Source organism: Aquarana catesbeiana, linkage group LG03 (assembly GCF_042186555.1).
Source record: "Aquarana catesbeiana isolate 2022-GZ linkage group LG03, ASM4218655v1, whole genome shotgun sequence".
NCBI lineage: Eukaryota > Metazoa > Chordata > Amphibia > Anura > Ranidae > Aquarana > Aquarana catesbeiana.
This window is the reverse complement of record NC_133326.1, coordinates 33171154-33183215: the sequence shown is the minus strand read 5'-3', so window position 1 is coordinate 33183215 and position 12062 is coordinate 33171154. Positions and strand designations below refer to the sequence as shown.

Sequence of the window (12062 nt, the reverse complement as noted above, 5' to 3'; positions counted from 1 at the left end):
TTCTGAAAAGCCTTTTGATTCTTTAACCACTTTTCTGTGAAGCAGTTTTTAAATTTGTCACACTCATGTTGGTCTGCTTTTTTTTTTGTTGCTAGAAAATTGCTTCAGCCCCGAAAGATTTTACCCCCTTCCTGACCAGAGCACTTTTTGCGATTCGGCACTGCGTCACTTTAACTGACAATTGCGCGGTCGTGCGACGTTGCACCCAAACAAAATTGACGTTGTTATTTCCCACAAATAGAGCTTTCTTTTGGTGGTATTTGATCACCTCTGCGGTTTTTATTTTTTGCGCTATAAACAAAAAAAGAGCAACAATTTTGAAAAAAACGCAATATTTTTAACTTTTTGCTATAAATATCCCCCAAAAATATATAAAAAAAACCCCCAATTTTTTTCCTCAGTTTAGGCCGATATGTATTCTTCTACATATTTTTGGTAAAAAAAATCGCAATAAGCGTATATTGATTGGTTTACGCAAAAGTTGTTTTTTTTTTACTAGTAATGGCGGCGATCTGCGATTTTTATCATGACTGCGATATTATGGCAGACACGTCGGACAATTTTGGCACATTTTTTGGACCATTGGCATTAATACAGCGATCAGTGCAATTAAAAATACATTGAATGTCACTGGCAGTGAAGGGGTTAACACTAGGGGGCCACAGGGCAAAGTGATGTTACATAACGTTGTTTCGCCCAGCCGTGTCATTCTGCCGCAGTACAACTGCGGCGGCTGGTCGGCAAGTAGTTAAAGTGGTTCTAAAGGCTCAAGGTTTTTTTTTGCCTTAAAGCGGAGCTCCAGTCACAACAATTTTTTTTTTAAAAGCACCAGCATGATTGCTATTACTTGTACTGCAGTAATTGGCTATTGTTGTGACTGTATTCATACATGTTATTGTTACATCTGTAATCAAGCACACGATATCAGAAACAGGCAAGGGCCATGGTGGATGTGGGCATCCGATTAAAAAAAAAATCTTTAGAATCACTTTAACCACTTGCCCTCCGTAAAATTTACCCCTGTCACGACCAGGCTGTTTTTTCGATACGGCACTGCGTTACTTTAACTGACAATTGCACAGTCATGCGACGCTGCACCCAAATAAATTTTATGTCCTTTTTATTCCCACAAATAGAGCTTTCTTTTGGTGGTATTTGATCACCTCTGTGGTTTAAATTTTTTTGCGCTATATACAAAAAAAAAAACAATATTTATTTCTTTCTGCTGTAAAACATATCCAATAAAAAAAACTTAAAAAATAAAATGTTTTCATCAATTTAGGCCAATATGTATTCTGCTACATGTTTTTGGTAAAAAAAATCCCAATAAGCGTAAATTGATTGGTTTGTGCAAAAGTTATAACATCTACAATCTATGGGATTTTTTATTTTTATTTTTTTACTAGTAATGGCGGCAATCAGCGACTTATAGCAGGGCTGCGATATTGTGGTGGACAAACCGGAACATGAAGTAACACTTTTGACACTTTTTTGGGGACCAGTGACACTAATACAGTGATCAGTGCTATTGATTGGTTTGCGTAAAAGTTATAGCGTCTACAAACTATGGGATAGATTTTTTGGAAATTTTTTTTTTTTTACTAGTAATGGCGACGATCAGCGACTTTTAGCGGGTCTGTGACAGACAAGTCGGACACTAAGTGACCCTTTTTGGGGACCAGTGACACCAATACAGTGCTAAAAATATGCACTGTCTCTGTACTATGACACTGGCAGGGAAGGGGTTAACATCAGGGGTGATCAAAGGGTTAAATGTGTTCCCTAGGAGTGTTTTCTAACTGTGGGGGAGGTGCTTTTACTGTGGGAAGGCAGAGATCTGTGTTCCTGCTATGTAGGAACACAGGATCACAGCCTTCCTGTCTCTTAGAATGGCGATCTGCCATGTTTACATAGGCAGTTCGCCATTCTGCCTGTCTCCTGAACAATCGGAGGGTCCCGCTGGCCCCAGACCCGGAAGTGCAGGATCACTTACAGGTATGTGATCCTGCGCAGAGGAGCCGCCTTGCCGCTGTGTGTATATATATATATATATATATATATATATATATATATACAGTATACGCTCAACAACTCAACAAGCAGTTCAATTCACAAACTATAGTACTTAAAATTGTTGACCCTGCATTCTCTGCTCATGTAGTGTAATCACTGCTAGGGATGGGCGAACGGTTCGGCCCGAGCATAAGTTCGGGCCGAACTTTGGTTGTTCGGGTGTTCTGCAGAACACCGAACAATATGCGGTGTTCAGGTGTTCTGCAGAACACCGAACAATATGCGGTGTTCGGCGCAAATTCGAAAGCCGCCGGAACACCGTTAAAATCTATGGGACATTAACATGAAAAATCAAAAGTGTTCATTTTAAAGGTGTATATGCAAGTTATTGTCATAAAAAGTGCTTGGGGACCCGGGTCCTGCCCCAGGAGACATGTATCAACGCAAAAAAAAGTTTTAAAAACGTCCCTTTTTTCGGGAGCAGTGATTTTAATAATGCTTAAAGTGAAACAATAAAAGTGAAATATTCGTTTAACCACCTCAATACAGTGCACTTACACCCCCTTCATGCCCAGACCAATTTTCAGCTTTCAGCGCTGTCACAGTTTGAATGACAATTACTGTAACACTGTATCCATATGAAACTTGCGTCCTCTTTTTTCACACAAATAGAGCTTTCTTTTGGTGGTATCTAATCACTAGTGGGTTTTTTATTTTTTGTGCTATAAATAAAAAAAGACCGTAAATTTTGTGAAAAAAATGCCTTTTTCTTTGTTTCTGTCATAAAATTTTGCTAATTCGTAATTTTTCTTCATAAATTTTGGCCAAAATTTATACTGCTACATATCTTTGGTAAAAATAACCCAAATTAGTGTATATTACCAGGTCTTTGTGAAAGTTATAGAGTCTACAACTATGGTGCCAATTACTGAAAATTGATCACATCTGATAAGGCCTTCAGTACTTCAGGTGAATCTCATTTCTTGAGACACTAACAAGTCAGGCTAGTACAAATACCCCCCAAATTACCCCTTTTTAGAAAGTAGACATTCCAAGGTATTAAGTAAGTAGCATGGTGAGTTTTTTAAGTTGTAATTTTTTTCCACAATTCTTTGCAAAATTAAGATTTTTTTTTTTTTTTACAAAATTGTCATATTATCAGGTTATTTCTCACACACAACATATACATACAACAAATTACACCCCAAAATACATTCTGCTACTCTTCTTGAGTATGGTGATACCACATGTGTGAGACTTTTACACAGCCTGGCCACATACAAAGGACCAACATTGAAGTAGCACCTTCAGGCCTTGTACGAGCATAAATTACACATCTCATTTCTCAACCACCTATTACACTTTTGAAGGCCCTGGAGCACCAGGACACTGGAATTGCCCACAAAATGACCCCATTTTGGAAAGCAAACACCCCAACGTATAATCTATGAGGCATAATGAGACTTTTGAACGGTTCATTTTTTTCCACAAGTTTTTGGAAAATGTGGGAAAAAAATGAAAACTCATTTTTTTTTACAAAAAGTTGTCAATTTATAAGATATTTCTAATACATAGCATGTATATAGCAAAAATTACACCCCAAAATACATTCTGCTACTCTTCCAGAGTGTGGCGATACCACTTGTGTGAGACTTTTACACAGCCTGGCCACATACAGAGGCCCAAAATTGAAGTAGTACCTTCAGGTGTTCTAGGAGCATAAATTACACATCTCATTTCATTCCTACCTATCACACTTTGAAGGTCCTTGAGCACCAGGACAATGGAATTACCCACAAAATGACCCCATTTTGGAAAGCAAACACCCCAACGTATATTCTATGAGGCATGGGCTGCAAATAGGAACTCGGGTACTCTGATGGGCTGGAGACAGGTACTCGGGCAACTTGATGAGCTGCAGACAGGTACTTGGGTACTCTGATGGCCTGGTGACAGGTACTCGGGTACTCTGATGGGCTACAGATAGGTACTCGGGTACTCTGATGGGCTGGTGATTGGTGTTCGGGTACTCTGAAGGGCAGTGACAGGTACTCAGGTACTCATATGGACTGTGACAGGTACTCAGGTACTCATATGGACTGTGACAAGTACTCGGGTACTCAGATGAACTGTGACAGGTACTCAGGTACTCATATGGACTGTGACGGGTACTCGGTACTCAGATGAACTGTGACAGGTACTCATATGGACTGTGACAGGTACTCGGGTACTCAGATGAACTGTGACAGGTACTCGGGTACTCAGATGGACTGTGACAGGTACTCGGGTATTCAGATGGACCGTGATAGGTACTCGGATACTCAGATGGACTGTGACAGGTACTCAGGTACTCGGGTACTCATATGGACTGTGAGAGGTACTCAGGTACTCATATGGACTAGGACAGGTACTCAGGTACTCGCGTACTCATATGAACTGTGACAGGTACTCATATGGACTGTGACAGGTACTCGGGTACTCAGATGAACTGTGGAAGGTACTCATATGGACTGTGACAGGTACTCGGGTACTCAGATGAACTGTGACAGGTACTCGGGTACTCAGATGGACTGTGACAGGTACTCGGGTATTCAGATGGACCGTGATAGGTACTCGCATACTCAGAAGGACTGTCACAGTTACTCGGGTACTCTGATGGACTGAGACAGGTACTCGGGTACTCTGATGGACTGTGACAGGTATTCGGGTACTCTGATGAACTGTGACAGGTCCTCTTTATTGGGGGGGCAATCAGTGTGATTGGTGTACACTGTAAGCGGTAACTAGATGTTACCGCAAGCTTCTTCTCACACACGATCGGTGTCTGATGAGGAGAACCCGGTAACATCTTGTTACCGCGGTTTGTTGACATTTAGTGATCGGCTTTGAAAGGATCACAGCCGATCACGTGGTAAACAGCCACCGGCCAATGGCTGTTTACCAGCGTCAGTGACGAGCAGTGTTCCCAGGAACATGCCGTCACTAACATGCACGCACAGCGTGCTCAAGATCGCGCGCATGTGCCGTGCAAAGTGGTGCGGTACCACCTGTGATCGGCCATGACTTCATCACGGCCGATCACGTGGTAAACAGCCATGCCCAATGGCTGTTCATCCCCCTTGGTGGCGAGCGGTGTCTTCGTGACACGCCGCCACCGAAGGAACAGGGATGCGCGCATTCCCTGTTTAAATGGAGGGACGTCATATGACGCCCTCCCAGAACGAGAGTCGGGCTGCCTGGTCATCATATGACAGCCGGCGGGCGGCAAGCGGTTACATTTCGTACCTGGGGGGTGTTTATAGTATGCCTGTAAAGTGGCGCATTTTTGGTTCGGTTTTCCCCTTAATATTCATACCAGACCCAAAGGGCCTGGTAATGGACTGGGGGAATCCCATGCCGTTTTTTTTCAATGACTTTTATCTGTATTGCCGGGACCGACAATTCATTATAGCCGCAAGTACTTTTAAATGACTTTTTTTCCTTTAGAAATGTCAATTTGTACTGGGACTGTTCGTCATTTTGACAAAAAAGAAACCAGAAATGACAGGGCTTCATTTTTGGTTTACATAACTGGGTGGCCCCGCCCCCCTCTGACGCCCCGGGAAAGCCGTGGGGAAGTCCCTGTGCGTAAGAGGAGGGCGGGGTCACCCGGGAACGTCACCGCGTGGCCCCGCCCTCAGTTATAAAAGAACTATCACCTGCGAAGACACGTCGTGCCTCCCATGGAGGCGGGTCGGTCGTGGCTTTGCTTTTTTTTTTTTTTTTTGGTCCATCAGCGGAGCGAGAGAAGAAGAAGATGAATGGACTTCGTGGGACTTTTTTATTTTTTAATAAAGGACTTGCCCCAAGCTGTGTCTTGTCTTTTGTACCATTTTGACACTTTTTTTGTGAAGGGATCTGGGGGTCCCCTTGTTAAAGGGGGCTTCCAGATTCCGATAAGTCCCCCGCCCGCAGACCCCCACAACCACTGGGCAAGGGTTGTGGGGATGAGGCCCTTGTCCCCATCAACATGGGGACAAGGTGCTTTGGTGGGCTACCCCAAAGCACCCTCCCCATGTTGAGGGCATGTGGCCTGGTAAGGTTCAGGAGAGGGGGCCGCTCTCTCGTCCCCCCTCTTTTCCTGCAGCCTGCCAGGTTGTGTGCTCGGATAAAGGTCTGGTATGGATTTTTGGGGGGACCCCACGCCATTTAAAAAAAAAAAATTGTCACGGGGTTCCCCTTAAAATCCATAGCAGATCCGAAGGGTCTGGTATGGATTTTGAGGGGGTCCCCTACGCCATTTTTTTTTTAAATTGGCGCAGAGTTCCCCTTAATGACCATACCAGACCTGAAGGGATTGGTATGGAATTTGGGGGGACCCCCACACAATTTTTTTTTAATTCTGGTTTGGGGTCGTCATATGATGGGGTCATCATATGACAGCCGGCGGGCGGCAAGCGGTTACATTTCGTACCTGGGGGGTGTCTATAGTATGCCTGTAAAGTGGTGCATTTTTGGTTCGGTTTTCCCCTTACTATTCATACCAGACCCAAAGGGCCTGGTAATGGACTGGGGGAATCCCATGCCGTTTTTTTTCAATGACTTTTATCTTTATTGCCGGGACCGACAATTCATTATAGCCGTGAGTACTTTTAAATGACTTTTTTCCTTTAGAAATGTCATTTTGTGCAGGGACTTTTCTAAACACGGGAAAAATGTATCACTTTACAGGAATACTATAGACACCCCCTAGGTACGAAATTTAAAGGAATATTTCACTTTTATTGTTTCACTTTAAGCATTATTAAAATCACTGCGCCCGAAAAAATGGCCATTTTTAAAACTTTTTTTGCATTGATACATGTCCCCTGGTCCCCAAACACTTTTTTATGACAATAACTTGCATATAAGCCTTTAAAGTGAGCACTTTTGATTATTCATGTTCGTGTCCCATAGACTTTAATGGTGCTCGTGTGTTCTGCCAATTTTTTTTGCCTGTTCGCTATGTTCCGGTGCTAACCAAGCGTTGAGTCACAGGTCACGTGACTTATTCATGGGAATAAAACTTTTTAATCCCATGAATAAGTCACATGACCTGTGATGCAACAGGCCGGGAGGAGGAGCCAGTGACATCAGCCATGAGTGTACGGCCACACTGAGAGGCTGTGAGGAGGAGTGAGTCTGACTGTTTGCTATACACGCTTATCTTGACCTGGCATATGTGAGTGCATCGGCTTTAGTTTGTTGATCCTGTCCCTGATTTAGCAGTATCACACTATTGCTGTTTTCTCTTCTGCTTCTGTTTATGTCTGAGTCCCGGGAGCTTCAAAAACATAGAATGAAGTAAAGAATAGGTGGCTGCATCAGCTGCTCTGACTCATTAAGGGAGCTGTGAGCCAGCGGACTTGGTAGCTATCTGCTGAACAATCAGTCATTGTTTCCATGCTTTTATACCAATTTTAGTATATTGCACAATTGTTTGGAGTATTTATATACCTTAATTTCAACCCAGAGGGTTCACATAGCACTTTGTTTATCTTTTCTAATGGTTTGTTAAATATGTTTCTAAATGTAGTCTTTTGTAACAGCACTATGCACCTTACACAGTGATGGTGATATAAATACTGGTATCACAACAGTATATAACACAACAGTATACAGCACTGCTGTTGATTAGCATTTTCTATTGCACATTTATCATAGTACACATTTTTATATTTATAGAATTGTGATATTAGCGCACCATATTTTTGATTTTGATTTACATTGTACATGGGGCGCGTACATGGCGACTTCATTAGCGGAGGGAGCCAATCAGCTGCTCCGACGGACTCGATGTCTGCCGGCCACCCGCGATCGCTCCACAGAGAGGCAGAATGGCGATCTGCCAGTGTAAACAAAGCAGATTCTGTTTGTCTGTTCCTAGTGATCAGGAACAGCGATCTCTCTCTACTTCCTGTCAGTCCCCTCCCCCCACAGTTAGAAAACACTTCCCTAGGGAACATTTAACCCTTTGATCCCTCCTGGTGTTAACCTCTTCCCTGCCAGTGTCATTTATACAGTAATCGGTGCATTTTTATAGCACTGATCGCTGTATAAATGCCAATGGTCCCAAAAAGAGTGTCAAGTGTCCGATCTGTCCGCCGAAATTTCGAAGTCCCGCTAAAAATCGAAGATCGCCATTGCTAGTAAAGAAAATAAAAATGCCATAAATCTATCCCCTATTTTGTGGACGTGATAACTTTTGCGCAAACCAATCAATATACACTTATTTTTTTTTTGTGTTTTTTTTACCAAAAATATGTAGAAGAAGTTTATTTTTTTGGGGGATTTTTATCATAGCAAAAAGTAAAAAAATATAGTTTTTTTTTTTTTTTTCAAAATCTTCGCTCTTTTTTTTTTGTTTAGCGCAAAATATAAAAACCGCAGAGGTGATCAAATACCACCAAAAGAAAGCTCTATTTGTGGGGAAAAAAAGGATACAAATGTTGTTTGTGTACAAGGTCGCACGACTGCGCAATTGTCAGTTAAAGCGACGCAGTGCAAAAAATGACCTGGTCAGGAAATCCTTCCGGGGCTGAAGTGGTTACTCATCATTGGGTTTTTTATTTTTTGCTAACAAACAAAAAAAAAGACCAAAAATGTTGAAAAAACAAACAAAACGTTTTTCATTTTTTGTTGTAAAAATTTTCAGGTATTTTTTCTCCTTCACTGATGGGCACTGATGAGGTGGCACCGATGGGCACTGGTGGGCACTGATAGGGGGCTCTGGTGGGCACTGATCAGGAGGCATTTATGATGAGGCAATTATGGGCACTGATTGGCAGCACTGATGGCCACTGATAGGTGGCACTGGTGGGCACTGATGATGGGGCACTGATAGGTAGCACTGATTGGCAGCACTGATAGGTGGCACTGGTGGGCACTGATTAGCAGTACTGATGGGCACTGATACATGGCACTTGTGGGCATGGATTTGCAGCACTGGAGGGCACTTATTAGCAGCAGTGGTGGGCACTTAGGGGACCGATGTTCCTCTAACAGAAGCCAGTTACCAGCTTTTATTTTCTTTTCTTCACACTGTCAGCATGAAGAAAAAAAAATCCGACAACCAGCTTCTGTTTACTTGTGTGATCAGCTGTCGTTGGCTGTAGCCGTCTTTCGGATATAGCGTGGACGTCAAGTGGTTAATTCCCAGGAATGCATTCGTGTTGACCATTATTCAGATTCCAACTGTCATTTTCCAATATCTACACTAGGAATCTTACTGGTTGGTCTCCGTATGGCCGCTTTCCTATAAAAGGAAAAACTCTTCATGCGTGAAGACCAGATTTCTCACTGATCATCGTTACCTCATCTGCCCCATAGTTGGCTGGCCCCTGGTATACATCAGAGGAAAGAATGCAGTAATTAAGGACTTACATTGTACTGCCCCAAATGTATACAGAAATAGAGATATTCATGATAGGCAGATGGAGCTTGACAGAGGTCATGGAAATGAGTTCCCAGAGGAGTCAGAAAACCATGCTCCAACTTCTGAAATGGCAGAATGCTCCTGGATACAAGAAGAAGATTTTCATCTGGTACAAACACCTTTCTACCTCGCTTCTATACTATCTAAAAATGCAAACAATGCGGCAACGTCCCTTAGTGCAGATAAATGAGATACATTAGATGAAAGTCGAATTACCTAACGCTGTGCAATTTCGTGACTTTGTACATTAGCATATCCTATCAATGTGTAGTTTAGGTGACATGAACTTTGGAGAGAGAGAAAAAAAAAAATTTTCTGCAGGCTGGGAGTTTTAAGCTGATGGATGCTGTTATCGCCTTACCTTGTTCAAGAATTGTCCTGCCATTTGCATTAATGATTGTTACTCTGACACTTTTGGCATTTTCATTTATTCATAATATGGTAAAAGCTGTTGAAATTGTTAGGCCTACAGTTTTCTGTTCTGATGTATATTCAGAAACTTACAATTTGTTAAGAAAAAAAATATAATTTGTATGAGCGTTTTAACAAAAGTTTTGAAATAATAAATAAAAAAGAAATGTTGAATGCAGGGCCACAACATACAGTATCTCACAAAAGTGAGTACACCCCTCACATTTTTGTAAATATTTTATTATATCTTTTCATGTGACAACACTGAAGAAATTACACTTTGCTACAATGTAAAGTAGTGAGTGTACAGCTTGTATAACAGTGTAAATTTGCTGTCCCCTCAAAATAACTCAACACACCGTCATTAATGTCTAAACCACTGGCAACAAAAGTGAGTACACCCCTAAGTGAAAATCTCCAAATTGGGCACAAAGTGTCAATATTTTGTGTGGCCCCCATTATTTTCCAGCACTGTCTTAACCCTCTTGGGCATGGAGTTCACCAGAGCTTCACAGGTTGCCACTGGAGTCCTTTTCCACTCCTCCATGACAAAATCACGGAGCTGGTGGATGTTAGAGACCTTTCGCTCCTCCACCTTCCATTTGAGGATGCTCAATAGGGTTTAGGTCTGGAGACATGCTTTGCCAGTCCATCACCTTTACCCTCAGCTTCTTTAGCAAGGCAGTGGTCATCTTGGAGGTGTATTTGGGGTCGTTATCTTGTTGGAATACTGCCCTGCGGCCCAGTCTCTGAAGGGAGGGGATTATGCTCTACTTCAGTATGTCACAATACATGTTGGCATTCATGGTTCCCTCAATGAACTGTAGCTCCCTAGTGCCGGCAGCCCCAGACCATGACACTCCCACCACCATGCTTGACTGTAGGCAAGACACATTTGTCTTTGTACTCCTCACCTGGTTTCTGCCACACACGCTTGACACCATCTGAACCAAATAAGTTCCTCTTGGTCTCATCAGACCACAGGACATGGTTCCAGTAATCCACGTCCTTAGTCTGCTTTTCTTCAGCAAACTGTGGCCTTTCTTGTGCATCATCTTTAGAAGAGGCTTCCTTCTGGGATGACAGCCATGCAGACCAATTTGATGCAGTGTGCGGCGTATGGTCTGAGCACTGACAGGCTGACCCCCCCACCCCTTCAACCTCTGCAGCAATGCTGGCAGCACTCAGACGTCTATTTCCCAAAGACAACCTCTGGATATGACGCTGAGCGAGTGCACTCAACTTCTTTGGTCGACCATGGTGAGGCCTGTTCTGAGTGGAACCTGTCCTGATAAACCGCTGTATGGTCTTGGCCACTGTGCTGCAGCTCAGTTTCAGTGTCTTGGCAATCTTCTTATAGCCTAGGCCATCTTTATGTAGACCAACAATTCTTTTTTTCAGACCCTCGCACACCTGCTCCTCATTCACACCTGAGACCTTGTAACACTAACGAGTCACATGACATCGGGGAGGGAAAATGGCTAATTGGGCCCAATTTGGACAATTTCACTTAGGGGTGTACTCACTTTTGTTGCCAGTGGTTTAGACATTAATGGCTGTGTGTTGAGTTATTTTGAGGGGGCAGCAAATGTACACTGTTATACAAGGTGTACACTCACTACTTTACATTGTAGCAAAGTGTCATTTCTTTAGTGTTGTCACATGAAAAGATATAATAAAATATTTACAAAATTGTGAGAGGTGTACTCACTTTTGTGTGATACTGTATAAGCTTTTATCGCTGTCAGTGTAGTGGAGCTTGTAATGGTATAGTGACAAATAAACTTTAAAAGACACATCTTTTATTTTATTTTTTTTAGCTCCAATTGCTATAAACTAAATAAACCATATCTTATGCTGTCCTTTTTTGTTAGTGATTGTAAAAGCATATCTTTACTGAAGATGGATTTTATTTTTTTTTCAACAAAAAAAGAGCGACAATTTTGAAAAGAATTTTTTTTTTTTTACTTTCTCCGATAAAACATATCTAATAAAAAAAATGTAAAAAATCAAGTTTCTTCATCAATTTAGGCCAATATGTATTCTGCTACATATTTTTGGTAAAAAAAATCCCAATAAGCGTATATTTATTGGTTTACGCTACGGTTGCAGCGATATCACTTTTTTAAGACCAAGTACGAGTATCAATACTTTTTTTTCAAGTACTCGCCGATACTGATTACCG

At 42.1% G+C, this 12062-nt stretch overlaps 1 protein-coding gene across 1 annotated transcript in view; it reads left to right on the top strand.

Moving 5' to 3' along the window:
* SLCO3A1 (solute carrier organic anion transporter family member 3A1) overlaps window positions 1–12062 on the top strand; it is a 539529-nt gene that overhangs the window by 509853 nt on the left and 17614 nt on the right. The window lies entirely within an intron of this gene.